The sequence below is a fragment of the Mercurialis annua genome, linkage group LG4 (assembly GCF_937616625.2).
Source record: "Mercurialis annua linkage group LG4, ddMerAnnu1.2, whole genome shotgun sequence".
In the NCBI taxonomy this organism is placed as follows: Eukaryota; Viridiplantae; Streptophyta; class Magnoliopsida; order Malpighiales; family Euphorbiaceae; genus Mercurialis; species Mercurialis annua.
The window spans coordinates 2,160,001-2,180,000 of NC_065573.1; the positions used below are offsets into that span (position 1 = coordinate 2,160,001).

At 38.7% G+C, this 20,000-nt stretch overlaps 2 long non-coding RNA genes across 3 annotated transcripts; both read left to right on the forward strand.

Moving 5' to 3' along the window:
- Nucleotides 1-8,514: 8,514 nt before the first annotated feature.
- Nucleotides 8,515-10,010, forward strand: LOC126677768 (uncharacterized). Of its 2 annotated transcripts, XR_008790606.1 has the most exons (4): nucleotides 8,515-8,669; nucleotides 8,759-8,813; nucleotides 8,923-9,000; nucleotides 9,925-10,010. It is a non-coding gene; the product is annotated as an uncharacterized LOC126677768 (long non-coding RNA). The 2 variants fall into 2 exon arrangements; XR_007640611.2 differs by lacking the exon at nucleotides 9,925-10,010 and having other exon boundaries at nucleotides 8,923-9,774.
- A 6,004-nt stretch (nucleotides 10,011-16,014) lies between these two features.
- Nucleotides 16,015-17,119, forward strand: LOC126677767 (uncharacterized). The gene is made up of 3 exons (XR_007640610.2): nucleotides 16,015-16,169; nucleotides 16,259-16,313; nucleotides 16,423-17,119. It is a non-coding gene; the product is annotated as an uncharacterized LOC126677767 (long non-coding RNA).
- The last annotated feature ends 2,881 nt before the right edge of the window (nucleotides 17,120-20,000 follow it).

Sequence of the window (20,000 nt, forward strand, 5' to 3'; positions counted from 1 at the left end):
CACTTGCATAGGGTATGCAATACAGAAACTCGGTCATTTGAAGCCAATTGCCGAGAAGAAATGGCTTGAAAGAATTGAAGAAATTGGAGGGCGATAGTTCGATGCATAAGCACGGAGCCTGCCAACCCTAACGACCAAGTTACCACTCATGCACCGCCACGTACATCGGACAACGTTTTCAGCCGACGAACGGCAACGCGCAATGGGACTTATGGTACCCAAAGGATGCTACCGTGACACCGGCATCAAACGTTAACCGTAACGCTGGATGCGAAGAGAAAATAAGAAAAAACACCTAGGGAACTTGCAAGGATTTAAAACCGCGGGACCACAATCATGATGCAATCAGAAGGATGGGTGACGGTCGCAATTCACATGATCGCACGTGCGCCTCGTAGGCTCAGGCATTAAAAGTCTATGGGATCTGTAATGCCTGAGCCGTCTAAACTGGTGGCATTTAAAAATACGGCCATACACGGAGAGCCCCTTCAGCATCGGATCCACCTCAGCAAACGTCATAGGCGGAAGAGCAACCCTCGGAAAAACCGAGTTGACGCAATCGACAAGGTCGATGCCCGCCGTAATGCGGCGAGCACCTCACCAGCCTCTGCGTCGGATCCATCCTCAACATTAAAAATGCATCGTCGTAACGGATCCTCTAGACTCGTAGCGCCGACGTCCTCAACATTAGAAATGGGTCGTTGAAAACTCGTGAAATACGGCTAGTCGCTCGCCTCAGCATTGAAAATGCGTCGTCGGCAAGCATTACCGGAAAGCATACTATGGAACAACAATAATTTTTGTACTGATTGGATGCAATCGGGAGGATGGGTGCTGCTGCAATTTGACATGATCTCACGTAAGTTGCCGGCTCGGGCATTTCCAATGAATAAATATGCCCTCCCCGGCTAGACGTGACCAATTAAAATTCTACATGCAACCGAGAGCCCGCCTCAGCATCTAGTCCACTTCAGCACACTTCATTGGTGGAACAGTACCCTCGGAAAAACCGAGTTGACGCAGAAGGCAAGTTCGATGCCCGCCGCAATGCATAGAGCACCTCGCCATCCTCAGCATCGGATCCATCCTCGACATTTAAAATGCGTCGTCGAAAAGTCGTGAAACGCGGCTCGTCGAATGCCTCGGCATTCAAAATGCGTCTACGAGAAGCATACACGTCGAAACAATAGCATACAACGGGACATCATATGCTATACATACACCAAGATTCATTTCGGCGAAATCTCGCCTCAGTTTTCATCAAACAATCGCAAACAGCCTACACCTCGGGGGCCGGGCTCCCCAAATCCAAAATTATTTTTTCCAACACCGGAACGGGTTGACGAGTTTTTTTTCCTTCCCTCGTCAGTGCCATAGGTGAGCCAAAAGGCGCGCACCAAAAGCCTTCGGCAGTTGGTGCAGGAAGATGAGGCATGGTGCAACCCCCTAGAGAGAGCTCTTAGGACTTTTTTTGGATTGCCAGGAGGAGACATCACATGTGCTCAGAGACCCCCCCCCCCATATTTTGAAAAATCGACATGGAATTTTGATATGAAAGTTTGGAAATAAGTTTATATATATCCAAACCTACATAATAAAAAATACCAAAATTTTTTCAACCCTGGAAGTATTTTATTTTATTTATTTATCATTTTACCTTCGGAAATTCATAACCGGTAAAATATGTTTTCCAAAATCACCAAACTTCCTTCTAAATTACTTATTTATTATATATTAACTACTGTAAAAATATTGTTCGAGAAAAGTATTATAGAATTTCACTTAGTGCAAGACATATACATTTTTACACCTAACAGAGGTTAATTCTGCTGGGTAGCAAAACAAATCGAGGTTCATACTGCTAGGGAATGTATGCAAGACATGCCAAGGTATGCCGAAGAGCTGCCTGAGACCTGCTGAAGGCCTGCCAATACCCAAGGGCTGCTGAAGGGCAGCCGAAGGGTTGCCGATGGTATGCCGATGGGCTGCCGATGACCAAGCCCTGCCGAAGGGTTGCCGATGCCCAAGGGTTGTTGATGGGCTGTCGAAGGGCTGCCGATAGGCTGCCGATGCGCTGCTCAAGGGCTGCTGATGCCTAAGGGCTGCCGATGGGCTGCGGAAGCCCTACCGATAAGCTGCGGAAGCCCTGCCGATGGGCTGCCGAAGCGCCTTTCGAGGGACTTTCGATGGACATGCGAGGGACATGCGAGGGCCTTCAAAGAAATATCGGAGGGCCTTTCCGAGGGTCTTCAAAGGGACGCTTATGGCCACACACGCGCATACGTCTCGCGCCGAGCTGCCTAGTGCCCGCACTCGCACCCGCTTATTAAATTTATATATAAAAATGCACGGGGGGAGGATTTTTCGCAATTCCGAGCATTTTCACGCAATTTTTCGGCCAGGCATTTTCCGCGATTCGCCGCAATTTTCGTAATTATTCTGGGGGCATTTCCGTAATTTTTCCAAGAAAGGATTTTTTCAAAATTTTCAATATTTTTCGTATAGCGCGCGCGCCGCTTGCACCGCGGACGAGGGCTTGCGGCAAGCCCGCGGGGGTGAGGAATGGTGCCCCCCCCCTAAAGAGCTCTTAAGACTTTCGTTGACTGGCAGGAGGAGACATCACATATGCCTAGAGATCCCCCCCCCCATTTTTAAAAATCGGCATGGAATTTTGATCTGAAATTTAGAAAATATGTTTATATATATCCAAACCCGCATAATAAAAAATACCAAAAATATTCGAGCCCCGAAGGTATTTTTTTTAATTTTTTACTCATTTAACCTTCGGAAATTTATAATCGATAAAATATATGTCCAAAAATCACCGAACTTCTTTGTAAAATCCTCTTTCAATGTATATTAACTATTGGAAAATTATTGTCCGAGACATTTTGCTTCCAATTTTATTTTGCTCGGGACATTATCAATTTGTGCACTTTTGCCGCAGTTTCCGCCACGCAGAATGGGCCGAATATTCATAAAACATAAAATGTGCATCCTAATACAACCAAACTTCTTGGAGAGTCTTCAAGTGGTCCACTCGACATGCCGGAGCGGTATCGTGTGAGAAAAGTTTTGCCGAATCAAAAAACGCTCAGGACCTTGAGATTCCGGCACGCGGCCAAAAAGTCGTAAACGGTACAACACACATCCGAAAACAACCAATCTTCACGGAGAGACTCCCATCGGTCCTCTCGACGTGCCGGAGCGGCATCGTGTGAGAAAAGTTTTGCCGAATCAAAAAACGCTCAGGACCTTTCGATTCCGGCACGAGGAATTGGCCGAAAAGTCGTAAACGGTGCAACATTTTTCCAAAAACCACCAAACTTCACATAGAGCCTCCCGTCAGTCCACCCGACGTGCCAGAGCGGTATCTTTTGAAAAACGTTTTTCTGAATCAAAAAACGCTCGGCACCTTTCGATTCCGGCACGAGGAATTGCCCGAAAAGTCGTAAACGGTGCAACACGCATCCGAAAACCACCAAACTTCTTATAGAGCCTCCCATCGCTCCACTCGACGTGCCGGAGCGGCATCGTGTGAGAAAAGTTTTGCCTAATCAAAAAAAGCTCGGGATCTTGCGGTTCTGGCACGCGGCCGAAAAGTCGTAAACGGTACAACACGCCTCCGAAAACCACATAACTTCATGGAGAGCCTCCCATCATGCTGCTTGAACTATTGAAGTTGTTGCGTACGAAGCAATTTGCGCAAAACTAACTAAACCATTGGACTCGGTGATTTCTTCCGTGGGCATAGATGGACCACTTGTGCGGATGCCCGTTTGATGGTGAGGCGATTTTCCCCTTTGCATTGCATGTTTTTCTTTTATTTATGTTAAACGAAGCGTGACCATGCTTAGGTCAATGGAGCGACGCGTACTAATCTAGCTTCAAATTTCACGCACATTCTGCGTAATGCAGCCGAACCATGCTTAGGTGGTCGGAGCGACACGTTAAGGAGGCGTAGACTGATGGAGGCCTTTGTCCGTGCATATTATTCTTATCTAGCCTCGCATTTCACGCAAACTTTGCGTGGTATTAGCCTAACCGTGCTTATGTGGTCGTAGCGACACGTTAAGGAGGCGGAGACCGGGCATACTAATCTAGCATCGCTTTTCACGCACATTTTGCGTCGTGCTTAGGTAATCTGAGCAACATGTTTAGGAGGCACGGACTGATGGAGGCTTGAGACAGGGCTTACTGAGAGATGACTATAAATAAAAGTTACCGATGTGCCATCTTCGACTATCCTCGCCGTTAAATTATCCCCTCCCCCTCTCGCATATGCGCGATATAACCAACACTTCTTATTTAACCCGCACCTTTTGTCCCTGATGGCCTGCACACTTCTTTCGCGCCATTTTAATACGCACTCGATAAAGACATGCCGTCAATCCAAGAGATTTGATTTTTTTTGCGCGGTGGTCGGTTTTGAGAGACAAAGGGCTGAATCTCAGTGGATCGTTGGCGGCAAAGTCCACTACGCTGCTCGAATCATCCCGCAGGATGTTTGGGACTTACAATTTACAGAGGGCGGGGAGAGTCCGAACCTCAGTATGAATAATTGCATTAGATTGAAAATGGTGGTTTTGTCGGAGGATTGGTGGAGGGACGAATCGGAGCAAAAAAGGGCTGAATCTCAGTGGATCGTGGCAGCAAGGCCACTCTGCCACTCTGCCACTTACAATACCCCATCGCATATTTAAGTCGTCTGCAAAAGATTCAATTCGTCTCCCGAGGGAAATTGTACTTCATGGCGGCCCTCGCGGCTCGTCCGCCGCGGGGGGCTTTAGCCAACGACACGTGCCTTTGAGGGCCGGAGGGCCCCTACTGCTTGTCGGCAAGCGGGACGCGGACAACGCGTTGCTTCTGGCCCGAATTCTGACTTAGAGGCGTTCAGTCATAATCCAGCACACGGTAGCTTCGCGCCACTGGCTTTTCAACCAAGCGCGATGACCAATTGTGCGAATCAATGGTTTCTCTTGTACTAGGTTGAATTACCATTGCGACACAATCATCAGTAGGGTAAAACTAGCCTGTCTTACGACGGTCTAAACCCAGCTCACGTTCCCAATTGGTGGGGAACAATCCAACACTTGGAAATTCTACTTCACAATAACAGGAAGAGCCGACATTGAAGGATCAAAAAGCAACGTCACTATGAAAGCTTGGCTGCCACAAGCCAGTTATCCCTGTGGTAACTTTTCTGACACCTCTAGCTTCAAATTCCGAATGTCTAAAGGATCGATAGGCCACGCTTTCATGGTTCGTATTCGTACTGGAAATCAGAATCAAACGAGCTTTTACCCTTTAGTTCGACACGAGATTTTTGTTCTCGTTGAGATCATCTTAGGACACCTGCGTTATCTTTTAATAGATGTGTCGCCCCAGCCAAACTCCCTACCTGACAATGTCTTCTGCCCGGATCGGCCGTCGAAGCGGCCTTGGATCCAAGAAGAGGGGCACATTCCCGCCTCCGATTGACGGAATAAGTAAAATACAGTTAAAAGTAGTGGTATTTCACCGTCGCCGTTTCCGGCTCCTACTTATCCTACACCTCTCAAGTAATTTCACAAAGTCGGACTAGAGTCAAACTCAACAGTGTCTTCTTTCCCCGCTGATTCCGCCAAGCCCGTTCCCTTGGCTGTGGTTTTGCTGTATAGTAGACAGGGACAGTGGGAATCTTGTTAATCCATTCATGCGCGTCACTAATTAGATGATGAGGCATTTGACTACCTTAAGAGAGTCATAGTTACTCCTGTCGTTTACCCTCGCTTGGTTGAATTTCTTCACTTTGAAATTCAGAGCACTGGGCAGAAATCACATTGCGTTAGCATCCGCAGGGACCATCGCAATGCGTTGTTTTAATTAAACAGTCGGATTCCCCTTATCCGTACCAGTCATGAGTTGGCTGTTCGACGCCCAGGGAAGGCCCCCGAAGGAGCCGTTCCCAGTCCGTCCCCCAGCCGGCACGCGGCGACCCGCTCTCGCTGCGAGAGCAGCTCGAGCAGTCTGCCGACAGCCGACGTGTTCGGGAATGGGACCCCCAGGCCCAGCCCTCAGAGTCAATCCTTTTCCTGAAGTTACGGATCCATTTTGGCCAGAGGCTGTTCACCTTGGAGACCTAATGCGGTTATGAGTACCACCGGGCGCGAATGGCACTCGGTTCTCCGGATTTTCATGGGCCGCCGGGGGCGCACTAGACACCGCGCGACGTGCGGTGCTCTTCCAGCCGCTGGACCCTACCACCGACTGAGTTGTTTCCAGGGGGGCTGCTAAACAGAAAAGATAACTCTTCCCGAGGCCCCCGTCGACGTCTACGGACTCCCTAACGTTGTCGTCAGCCGCCGTGTCGTGGTTCGGGAATTTTTACCCGATTCCCTTTCCAAGTTCGCGCGCGAACACGCTGTCGGACGAGCTTCCCCCGTCTCTTAGGATCGACTAACCCATGTGCAAGTGCCATTCACATGGAACCTTTCCCCTCTTCGGCCTTCAAAGTTCTCATTTGAATAAATGCTACTACCACCAAGATCTGCACCGAAGGCTGCTCCACCCGGGCTCGCGCCCCGGGTTTTGCAGCGACCGTCGCGCCCTCCTACTCATCGGGGCCTGGATCTTGCCCTGACGGAAGGTTATAGGTCGCGCGCTTCAGCGCCATCCATTTTTCGGGGTAGTTGATTCGGCAGGTGAGATACACACTCCTTAGCGATTTCGACTTCCATGACCAACGTCCTGTTGTCTTAATCGACCAACACCCTTTGTGGGTTCTAGGTTAGCGCACAGTTGGGAACCATAACCCGGCTTCAGGTTCATCGCATCGCCAGTTCTGTAACATCCGAAAAATAAACTAATAAAAAATAAAATAATTCAATAATAAAATAAAGGACAAAGTTGGTATTCCACCTTTTCTAAAATAAAACCCTAAATCATTTGTATATTATAAATATTCAAACCCTAATCTCTTAAATCAAACATAACGCTTAAAATAAAAAACACGCAGCCGTATTGGTGTCCTTCCCTACTGTTTAATTTCTATATCAACAAGCTACTGAGGTATTTGAACACTTGAATTTTCATTCTTTTTCTTCTTTTTATGATCACGTAATGTAATTATCTGAAATATTAAAGTCAATTTTATATACACAGTGTTTTAAAAAATGTCTTTTTAAAATTTATAATGTATTTAATAAGACCATAGATTATGAGAAAATGGGTGTTATAATTGATTCTGGACACAAGAAAAGAGAGAGGTTTCATTATTATTATTTTATCACGTTATTCGATGTTACCATAAGCTATTGTGTGTGTTTCTTTTAAATTTGGTACAGATGTATGTGAAACAACTTAATTTCATATCTTTTAATTTCAAAAACATTACTTTTGCCTATACTTTGATTCTTAAACTTTGGAAAATGGCGGTTTAGTCCATAAAATTATAATTACAATAATTATATGAATTTTGTCCTAAAACTTCTAAATAAATAAACAACATATTTAATAAACGCTATAAGAAATTAACAAAACAAGATAATGTTTATTAATTATCATAGCATTGTAAATGTAAAATTAATGAGTATGTGTGCTATAAATAATTTTAGGAAACGCGGGTAAAGTGGATTTATACATAAATACATAAATAACTCACACTTAAGTATAGTTAGTTATATTTATGTATATTAATTAATTGCTAATTGTGAGTTATTTTATTAAGTGTTGTCATTTATTGTTGTAATAACCTAAATTTTTGAGGTATTACGTGTAGTGCCACGAGGTATAATCGTAAAGATTAAGAACGAGAAAATCAGATTAGGATTGGATAATAAGGACTTAGACCGAAGAGGGTCTATTGGAATTATCGTAGGATAATAATTTAAATGGAAAATTATTATGCGATAAATTGGATTTAATCGGGACAAAAATAGAATAAGATAAAATAAGTTGGAAAGTCAGAGTTAATAATATTCACGTCAAGGTCCGTGAAATATTATTAATAAATGATCGTCAAGTTTCGTAAGTGTACGAAATCGTTTTAGAAGAAAGTTTGACGATTAGTTAAGAATAAGGGTTAAAGTGCAAATTAGCCACTTAAGGGCTAAAGTGGACTTTTAACCACAAACTTCCGAAGGAAGTTATGTTTTACTCTATTTTCTCAAGATAAGAAAATAATATCGATAAAGTGGTTATCGTTGGTCATTAATATGAAAATTGGACGAAAAAGTGAGAAAAAGTGCAAGTTAGCTCAAAATGGAAATTTGAGCGTTTTTGGCCAAAATTTCCAAAATAAATTATTGGAAAGTAAAGCGATAAGATATGGAATTAAAATTATTTATTTGGAAATAAATAATACGGAATTTATCGAGAATCGAATGATTAAAACGATTAGTGGACTAAATCGGACAAAAGAAAAGTTAGAAAATGAAGGTTAAGGAGGTGGCAACTTCAAGGATCTAAATGGACTTTTACCTCACTTATTATTATCATTTATGAATGAATATTCATTCATTTCAAGCCAAAATTTGCAGCAAGAAAGGATGAAACCCGTAGCCCTTCTTCTCCAATTTTCTCCAAAATTCAAATGATCATAACTTCTTCGTTTCTCAACGAAATTGAGCGATTCTTGCGGCCACGGAACGAGAAAACGATTATCTACAGATATGTGGCATTAATTTGAGGTAAAAATAGATTTATTTAGTTGAATATTGAGCTGTTAGTTTCGGGATTTTTAGATATAAAGATGCTAATGATTAATTGTTGATTGTAGTGAGTTTTTAAGCTTGAATTGGATGCAAAATGATGATGGATCTAAGGTTTTTAAGGTAAGATAATCAATTTTAGGTTTCATGGATAGTATTCATGGATTGATGATAATAAAGATTAGGGTTTATGATGTGTTATTGGGGTTTTTGTTTGATTGTGTGTTCTAAGGTGAAATTGAGCTTGATTAAAGGGATTTGATGGTGATTGTTCGTACTAGAACCATTTGACATAGAGGCATCGTTCAAGGTGAGCAAGTTTCTAAGTTTGATGAGTATTTGATTGATAAATATTGATGAATTTTATAGCTTATGGTTCGGCAATCATGTGTTGTTTATAATGATTGACGTTTGATGGTGTTGTGTTAGAAAATCGTAAGTTTTGGTTGATTAAATTTCAGAATGAATAGAGCTAAGTATTTGGCCATGATGAAGGTTAAAGGAATGTAATTCAAATGATGATAATTGGCATTGGATTATGTTGTTATGGCTGAATATAAATTGCATTTGAGTCAAGAATGATTGTTAAAGCTTTGAAATGAAAATGGATGAATAGGTTTGGCCTAGATGGGTTTCATGACTAAGTGGAATTGATATGTTTAAGTGATGGATTGTACATGGCATTGATATTTAAGGTGGCTGGATTGTGTCGTTGATAAAGCATGGTTTTGATAGATTATAGGTATCGTAGATTACGATTAAGAGTTACGTAAACTAGTTGGCGTTTTGTAAAAATATTCTTCTGCAAAACAGCAATATTGCAGAGGAAATATCCCGGGCTGTATAAATCCAAATCAAGTTCCGTTTGTTGGTACGGAAACTTTGAGATGTTAACTACAATTGTCTAACTTTAAGTTTTCTCTAATTATGCCTCTAAGATGATCAAATTGAACAGAACATTTTATTGCTCAGAGCAGGTCTGCAGTTTTAGGACAGCCCTATGTAAAAACCTTATGGGCTAGATTCCGACACCTTCGGGTGCGAATTTCATTCCGAGACCTAAACGAAAGTTGTAGGCGATATTCCGAACTTTAAGAATGTCAAATTTTTTTTAGGGTCGGACTATCTTTAGATAAGAGTTTTGTTAGCCGAAGTAGACTAGAAAAATAGCTTTTTGATAAATTAGTTATACTTAGAAATTTTATTAATTCGTAGCGTTATCGAATTTGCGTAGACTCGAAGAAGCGACTATCGATAAGGCTCGAAGCGAACGGATCAAGATATCGTCAAGCTTATTTGAAGTTTAAGGATAGCAAGTGGTGAGTACACTTTAAATTACTCGTCAATATTCATAAAGCCACATATTTTCATACGAAAGGCTTTACGAATATTTTTACGTTTGAATGTATTACATGTATGTTTAAATGTGTACTATGTTATATGTTTTGAAAACGATTATTTTCTGTACTGTGTTATTTTAAGAATAACATAAATAGATGAAAAGAACGTATATGCTTAAAATATTGGGGAAGGGTTAAGCAATATAAATCGTTATCAAATATCGAATAATATACGAGTATCGAACCAAATATGCATGAGAAAAGTATAGTACATTCCTATATGTACTATTATTCATATATTTATAAAGAAACATAGTACGTTCCTATACGTACTTTCAATTATAATAAATACCCATACGTGCGTGTGTTATAGATGTATGTTTGTAGATTGTAATGTGCATGTCATGGTCCATAAAGGATCAAGAAAACCCAACATAAGTCATCGAAATGATAAATATATGATATAAGAAAAGTGTACTCTGATATATTCAATAATAAGAACTGAGATACAAAGTGGAACTCGGTAGAATTATCCCGGGACCTGTATCTCATCTATTCTCGATGATAATCCTCGAAACTCATACGTAATAAAAAGTAAGTACGATACATCGAGAATCAATACGAAACAAGATCGAGACACAATGTGAACAAACACTCCTATTAAATGTCAATAGAAATTATATGAATCGACAGTTAAGTTCAAAAGACCTGCAGGGTGCAGAGTCCGAATGCAGACACGAAGGTAACTCGGTTGAACTATCTCGGGACCCGTGTCTAAGGAGTAACTCGGTTGAATTATCTCGGGACTCCTATCGATCGTTTGGGATTGAGAAATGGTACAAGTAACTCGGTTGAATTATCTCGGGACTGTACCATATGGTTATGGGTAACTCGGTTGAACTATCTCGGGACCCAACCATAAGGATCAAGTCACAAGAGACTTGCCAATGATTTAATTCGATTTAGAATCATGATGATATAACCGAAGATTTAAGATCCGATCGAAAACTATTACAACAAAACGAGAAAGAAAAATATCAATACCATAATAAGAAATCAAAGATGTCAGATACGTATAAACTATAAGTTTATGAAATAAACAAAGAGTTATGAAGGAAAGTAAATAGAGTATGCAATATGATTTCAAAAGAGTATTTTCTATATATAAAATGGGTTTTCAAATGTTTTAACCCTTTATGTGATATTGCGTGTAATTTGGTGAACTCACTCAGTTTTATACTGACCCCGTTGCTCCTCCCATTTTTCAGGGATAGCATGATATGATTTGAAAAGTCAAGCTTCCGAAGTTTTAATTCTCGGAAGTCATTTGCACAAGAAGTGAAAGAAGGTTTTCATTCTAGCGGTCCGCAGTAGTCTAGATGTTTTTGTCTATGTATTTGTACAATGCGTTTTAACTCTGATGTTTTTTTGTAAAATTGGGTCACATGTATTTTGATATATAAAATATGATATGATTTGCGAAAAATTTATACAGGTTTTTAGGCTTGCTACGGGTTTCGGAGCTACCACTCCCATTCCCTAGCGCCGGTCGCGACTCATAAATTTGGGTCGTGACAAAGGTGGTATCAGAGCAATGGTTTAGTGTTCCTAGGCCATTGTTCTTTTATGATCGAAGTATTGCTACGAGTCAGTTACTTCCTAGGAACTACTGCGGACTATAGGGATTCCTAGTCATGTCTTTTGAACGTTATCATCTTTTTCATCGATTTTTCAATCGTTTTACAAAGACGTCCCCTCCTATATGTGCTATTAGGAGTCGAGTTAGGAGTGTGCATGAGCACAAATTATGTTTTGTGTTTACTCGAGTAAGCAATACGCTTTCGAGTATCAATAGAATGCGAAGAGTTATATACTCTCGAGACTCATATGATTAAGAATATTGTTATGGACTATGATTGAATTGATTGGATAGTATATGATTGAATGCGATATGCGACGTGCTGCAAAACGCGATCACTCAGGAGAGTGATATGCTCACCGGTATGTAAGCCTGTGATAATTTATATTATACATGAAATGTATACATTATAATCCATTGTTATGAATAGAAATAGTTCTTATGATTAAATGCTGCAAAGTTTGCTAAGTCTATGCTGAGCGAAATGCTCGCAAGACATAAGATAGGCGACGCAGTCAAGGAAAATCTAGTGAACAGCGATTTTCTTTAGATTCGGCTAACATAGATTGTTTATAGCTACGATAGTGACACGCATAGAATATGTACGACGCGAGTACATGATTCTGAGATTATTAAGTCTAAAATGAGTAAAATACTCATGGGACTTAAAGAACGAACGTATCCATAGAAGGCCTAAAGGAATGAGATAGTTCCTAAGGTTCAGCCTACGTGTACGACGTTTAATTGCGCTGGCTGGCGTATACTATGTTTTAAGGAATGCATCAGGATTCCTTATATATAGTATGGCGAGACGAAAAAAATACTGGAGCGTGTGCTACAACATAGCAAGTATATGAGACCCGAGAAGAAACCCGAAGTAGGAAGGCGAATATACCCAGCCCATTCGGCAAGTAGAGGTCGCAAATAAGGCGGAGGTTAAAAGAGATCTAGAGTAGACAAAGTGGGAATGTACAGGCATCAGGAGTGCCGTAACAACCCAGCGATGATAGTAATCAGTTGACAGCAGAAGTAAGTGATATAAGAAATTGTATGCTAATGATGACGCAGTTGATACAAAGACAGTATCAACAAGAAAAGAGAAACACGGATAGAGATTAGATATTGACATACATGAAGAGATCGATAGATTGAACGATGCGCTAGATTTTCTAGACGTAGTGGAGCAAATTGCTCGTAGACTTTAAGCGGACGAAGGACAAACGGTAAAATTGATAGGGATATCGATGAAAGCTCCAACCAAAAATTATTTTCGACAAATAATTGGACCGATAATGGGTCAATGCAACATGGATGGAGTTAGTGACCCGATTTTAGGAATTCTTTCTACCGTTTGCCTTGATTGAGGACAATCAAGGAAAGCTAATATCGTTAACTCGAGGAGACAAATAAACTCGAGACTATGATGACAGACCAAGTCCGAAGCTATATGATATTGGTGAGAGGATTAGGACCACAATCTATAGAAAGATTGACCCAGACTGATAGAGAGAAGTTATTCAGCTTGTCAACAGTGTTAGACAATTGGAAAATGCACTGATCCATTCTGACGGAGGTTAAATAAGAAGTAAACATACGAAGTATGAATATCACACATTTGGATAAATGAGTAAGATGTTAGTGATAAGCATAAACCAGGAGTTAATGGTATAGTTAATAGTAACCTAAAATATGAATTCGTCTTGTTGCCAATAGTGAGGATACAGTGAGAAAGAAAGCAAAATCTAAAGAAGACTTATGCAAATAAGTTATGAGATGCCAATAAGGTGGCAAAGAGGATTCGAACAAGATAGTGATCAATAGGATTACGATATCGTGAAGATTATAAAGGATGTCAGTAAGTGCCATAAGAATTGGCAAACTTCTCTGCATGAGTAAGAAGATAAACAGAAGTAAATGGAAGAGAGTTGGTTAACAGACCCGAAAGTCAATAATCAAGATAAGTAATAGGCGTGGAAGTAGAGACACTGCCAAAGAAAGTACATGGCAAGAAGAGTTGAATGAATTGAAAAAAACTCATCGAGAATGAAAAAAAAAAGTGCCTTATATAGATTAAAAGACACGATAAAGATTAATTCAAGAACTATGATATGAAATGATTGAGAAGTATAAGAAAAATAAGGAGATCGGAGGTGATATAATTAGACTCATATGAATGATAGACAAAGAAAGTAGCCAAGAAGACTAGAAATCATTGGTTCATAATCGGAACAAGAAAGTTCCAACTTTGCAAGTTCCATGCACTCGCAATGACGGATGTATGTTTCCAGTAAGGAGAACAAAGTCAATACTTGAGGGATGCAACATCCTATGTGATAGGATACCATGGGTAACACGAATCATCCGTCTCCAAAGAGACATAGTATGTCGCGATGGTTTCTGGTTAGATACAACCAGATAAACCATATAGAAGAAGCAAACATTGCGAAGACTGATCACTAGAAGCTCAATAGCGATCAAACCTTTTGAGATAGTCTAGTACGGACAAAGACGCTAGAGCGTACTCTTCCAACAACGTCCGAACCAGATGAATGAAGTTACATCTTTTCTTATATAAAAGATGTAGATAGTATACAAACGATATAAAGATAAATAATAGACAGTGCAGAGTCTTATGTCGAGAGAAACTTACGTAAACATAGTTTTATGAAAAGAAAGGTATTTGATCGAAACAAAATGTTTTGAAAAGACATAATTGTGCCCGGACACGAATCATAAAAACATCGCATTGACACGAATAGAATTGCATCACTACATCCATATTGCATTCACTAATAGGACATGCATCATATACATTGTATATGTCTGGAAATGAAAAAAAAAAGTGTCATTGCAACTCTTGTGATGAGAGAAGTCATCACACCGGTGCACAATTATGACATGATTTGAGAAATGAAAAGTATCGTGGTTTTAAACGGATGAGTTTTCAAACGTAAGTAAGCTCAGACAGGGACTCTGTATGTAGAGGCATAGGACAAGACTGATCATCTTGTTAGGCCTATATGAAAACATACGTATGTAACACGACAAGTATATAGAATGACGAGTAGTGTAATGCGAATCGCAATATATCGAGATTTGGATTGCAAATCTCTAAAGCGGTCTTGTATATTAAATACAAAAACAACGACGCTACTTTACAAACATGTAAAGTGATAGCGGCCACGTTTAAACTCGAAGAACGTTTACCTCTAGGATGAGGAAATCAAACATAGAAGTTAGTTACGTCAGGGGATAAGAACCCTACGAACAAACATATGTTGTTCAGAAAGGTCGAATAAAGAGAATTGATTCATAATAGTTATGAATCAAGAAGTAACAAGATGGTTAGGATTGTTAGCATAAGAAGTTACTCGATAAGTATATCGAGATGACCGTATAAACCTAATTGTAAAGTCAACAGTTAGTGAATAACTAATCAGAGTATCGCAGCGGAAGTGTGGAAGGAAGTGAATGATAAGGTTTGAACAAGGATTGGTTAAGTGATATTAGAAGATTATGAAAATTCGAGGACGAATTTTTATAAGGGGGGAAGATTGTAATAACCTAAATTTTTGAGGTATTACGTGTAGTGCCACGAGGTATAATCGTAAAGATTAAGAACGAGAAAATCAGATTAGGATTGGATAATAAGGACTTAGACCGAAGAGGGTCTATTGGAATTATCGTAGGATAATAATTTAAATGGAAAATTATTATGCGATAAATTGGATTTAATCGGGACAAAAATAGAATAAGATAAAATAAGTTGGAAAGTCAGAGTTAATAATATTCACGTCAAGGTCCGTGAAATATTATTAATAAATGATCGTCAAGTTTCGTAAATGTACGAAATCGTTTTAGAAGAAAGTTTGACGATTAGTTAAGAATAAGGGTTAAAGTGCAAATTAGCCACTTAAGGGCTAAAGTGGACTTTTAACCACAAACTTCCGAAGGAAGTTATGTTTTACTCTATTTTCTCAAGATAAGAAAATAATATCGATAAAGTGGTTATCGTTGGTCATTAATATGAAAATTGGACGAAAAAGTGAGAAAAAGTGCAAGTTAGCTCAAAATGGAAATTTGAGCGTTTTTGGCCAAAATTTCCAAAATAAATTATTGGAAAGTAAAGCGATAAGATATGGAATTAAAATTATTTATTTGGAAATAAATAATACGGAATTTATCGAGAATCGAATGATTAAAACGATTAGTGGACTAAATCGGACAAAAGAAAAGTTAGAAAATGAAGGTTAAGGAGGTGGCAACTTCAAGGATCTAAATGGACTTTTACCTCACTTATTATTATCATTTATGAATGAATATTCATTCATTTCAAGCCAAAATTTGCAGCAAGAAAGGATGAAACCCGTAGCCCTTCTTCTCCAATTTTCTCCAAAATTCAAATGATCATAACTTCTTCGTTTCTCAACGAAATTGAGCGATTCTTGCGGCCACGGAACGAGAAAACGATTATCTACAGATATGTGGCATTAATTTGAGGTAAAAATAGATTTATTTAGTTGAATATTGAGCTGTTAGTTTCGGGATTTTTAGATATAAAGATGCTAATGATTAATTGTTGATTGTAGTGAGTTTTTAAGCTTGAATTGGATGCAAAATGATGATGGATCTAAGGTTTTTAAGGTAAGATAATCAATTTTAGGTTTCATGGATAGTATTCATGGATTGATGATAATAAAGATTAGGGTTTATGATGTGTTATTGGGGTTTTTGTTTGATTGTGTGTTCTAAGGTGAAATTGAGCTTGATTAAAGGGATTTGATGGTGATTGTTCGTACTAGAACCATTTGACATAGAGGCATCGTTCAAGGTGAGCAAGTTTCTAAGTTTGATGAGTATTTGATTGATAAATATTGATGAATTTTATAGCTTATGGTTCGGCAATCATGTGTTGTTTATAATGATTGACGTTTGATGGTGTTGTGTTAGAAAATCGTAAGTTTTGGTTGATTAAATTTCAGAATGAATAGAGCTAAGTATTTGGCCATGATGAAGGTTAAAGGAATGTAATTCAAATGATGATAATTGGCATTGGATTATGTTGTTATGGCTGAATATAAATTGCATTTGAGTCAAGAATGATTGTTAAAGCTTTGAAATGAAAATGGATGAATAGGTTTGGCCTAGATGGGTTTCATGACTAAGTGGAATTGATATGTTTAAGTGATGGATTGTACATGGCATTGATATTTAAGGTGGCTGGATTGTGTCGTTGATAAAGCATGGTTTTGATAGATTATAGGTATCGTAGATTACGATTAAGAGTTACGTAAACTAGTTGGCGTTTTGTAAAAATATTCTTCTGCAAAACAGCAATATTGCAGAGGAAATATCCCGGGCTGTATAAATCCAAATCAATTTCCGTTTGTTGGTACGGAAACTTTGAGATGTTAACTACAATTGTCTAACTTTAAGTTTTCTCTAATTATGCCTCTAAGATGATCAAATTGAACAGAACATTTTATTGCTCAGAGCAGGTCTGCAGTTTTAGGACAGCCCTATGTAAAAACTTTATGGGCTAGATTCCGACACCTTCGGGTGCGAATTTCATTCCGAGACCTAAACGAAAGTTGTAGGCGATATTCCGAACTTTAAGAATGTCAAATTTTTTTTAGGGTCGGACTATCTTTAGATAAGAGTTTTGTTAGCCGAAGTAGACTAGAAAAATAGCTTTTTGATAAATTAGTTATACTTAGAAATTTTATTAATTCGTAGCGTTATCGAATTTGCGTAGACTCGAAGAAGCGACTATCGATAAGGCTCGAAGCGAACGGATCAAGATATCGTCAAGCTTATTTGAAGTTTAAGGATAGCAAGTGGTGAGTACACTTTAAATTACTCGTCAATATTCATAAAGCCACGTATTTTCATACGAAAGGCTTTACGAATATTTTTACGTTTGAATGTATTACATGTATGTTTAAATGTGTACTATGTTATATGTTTTGAAAACGATTATTTTCTGTACTGTGTTATTTTAAGAATAACATAAATAGATGAAAAGAACGTATATGCTTAAAATATTGGGGAAGGGTTAAGCAATATAAATCGTTATCAAATATCGAATAATATACGAGTATCGAACCAAATATGCATGAGAAAAGTATAGTACATTCCTATATGTACTATTATTCATATATTTATAAAGAAACATAGTACGTTCCTATACGTACTTTCAATTATAATAAATACCCATACGTGCGTGTGTTATAGATGTATGTTTGTAGATTGTAATGTGCATGTCATGGTCCATAAAGGATCAAGAAAACCCAACATAAGTCATCGAAATGATAAATATATGATATAAGAAAAGTGTACTCTGATATATTCAATAATAAGAACTGAGATACAAAGTGGAACTCGGTAGAATTATCCCGGGACCTGTATCTCATCTATTCTCGATGATAATCCTCGAAACTCATACGTAATAAAAAGTAAGTACGATACATCGAGAATCAATACGAAACAAGATCGAGACACAATGTGAACAAACACTCCTATTAAATGTCAATAGAAATTATATGAATCGACAGTTAAGTTCAAAAGACCTGCAGGGTGCAGAGTCCGAATGCAGACACGAAGGTAACTCGGTTGAACTATCTCGGGACCCGTGTCTAAGGAGTAACTCGGTTGAATTATCTCGGGACTCCTATCGATCGTTTGGGATTGAGAAATGGTACAAGTAACTCGGTTGAATTATCTCGGGACTGTACCATATGGTTATGGGTAACTCGGTTGAACTATCTCGGGACCCAACCATAAGGATCAAGTCACAAGAGACTTGCCAATGATTTAATTCGATTTAGAATCATGATGATATAACCGAAGATTTAAGATCCGATCGAAAACTATTACAACAAAACGAGAAAGAAAAATATCAATACCATAATAAGAAATCAAAGATGTCAGATACGTATAAACTATAAGTTTATGAAATAAACAAAGAGTTATGAAGGAAAGTAAATAGAGTATGCAATATGATTTCAAAAGAGTATTTTCTATATATAAAATGGGTTTTCAAATGTTTTAACCCTTTATGTGATATTGCGTGTAATTTGGTGAACTCACTCAGTTTTATACTGACCCCGTTGCTCCTCCCATTTTTCAGGGATAGCATGATATGATTTGAAAAGTCAAGCTTCCGAAGTTTTAATTCTCGGAAGTCATTTGCACAAGAAGTGAAAGAAGGTTTTCATTCTAGCGGTCCGCAGTAGTCTAGATGTTTTTGTCTATGTATTTGTACAATGCGTTTTAACTCTGATGTTTTTTTGTAAAATTGGGTCACATGTATTTTGATATATAAAATATGATATGATTTGCGAAAAATTTATACAGGTTTTTAGGCTTGCTACGGGTTTCGGAGCTACCACTCCCATTCCCTAGCGCCGGTCGCGACTCATAAATTTGGGTCGTGACAATTGTGGTACATAATTATTATATGCTAGAGGTCTGAATGCGTATAGGATTGTCTATTTGTTTTGGTTGCAATAATTATGTTATATGATTGTAAAATTTGAGCAGTATGATTATGTTGGATACATGTTTGTTATTAACTGGTTATGTTTGATGAGACAGTTTGTAAATAAATTTTGATAATTAAGGAAGTTGACAGTTTGCTTACCTAGGACTGATTATATCCAATGGTTTAAAGATGCGACGATTAAATTGTCAAATAATGAGATAAAGGTTGTGATCAATTTTTGCTAGGCACTTCGGTGCCGGGATATTCTCGGAAGCATAGAATATCCTGTGCGTTTTGCTAGACACTGGGGTGGTGTCGGGATACTAATGTGTTTGGTATCTTGTGCGATATAGATATTATTAATGTGATTTTTAATGGCCGGGAAACCATTGGATATGATTCAGGTAGGTTAAGCAGGGCCCTAATTAAAGAAATAAAATAAAATTATGATTTAATTTGTCTGATTGTATATGTGGGTTGGTGTATGAGAGTTAATAGGTGCATGGTTTGATTAAATGATATTCTGTTGTTTGTTTTGTTTGTTGTTGTCATATATATATATAAATATAATTAGCTATATTCTATTGAGTAGGCAGCTCACCCCTTGCCACCTATTTTTCAGGAGATAGACCGCAGTGACTCATCCATCTAGGTTCGTGCAATTAGTCAATTGGTTTTATTAGGTGGGTCAACAGTGCCATCTGAGTTTAGATTTTATTTAAAATTTAATTTAATTTATACGAACAATTAACTATTAGTTTTGAAATAAGCATTAGGCATTCTGATTTGAATTGACAATTGTAAATTTAATGAAATTGTATTATTTCGAGATCGTTAATAAATGTTTG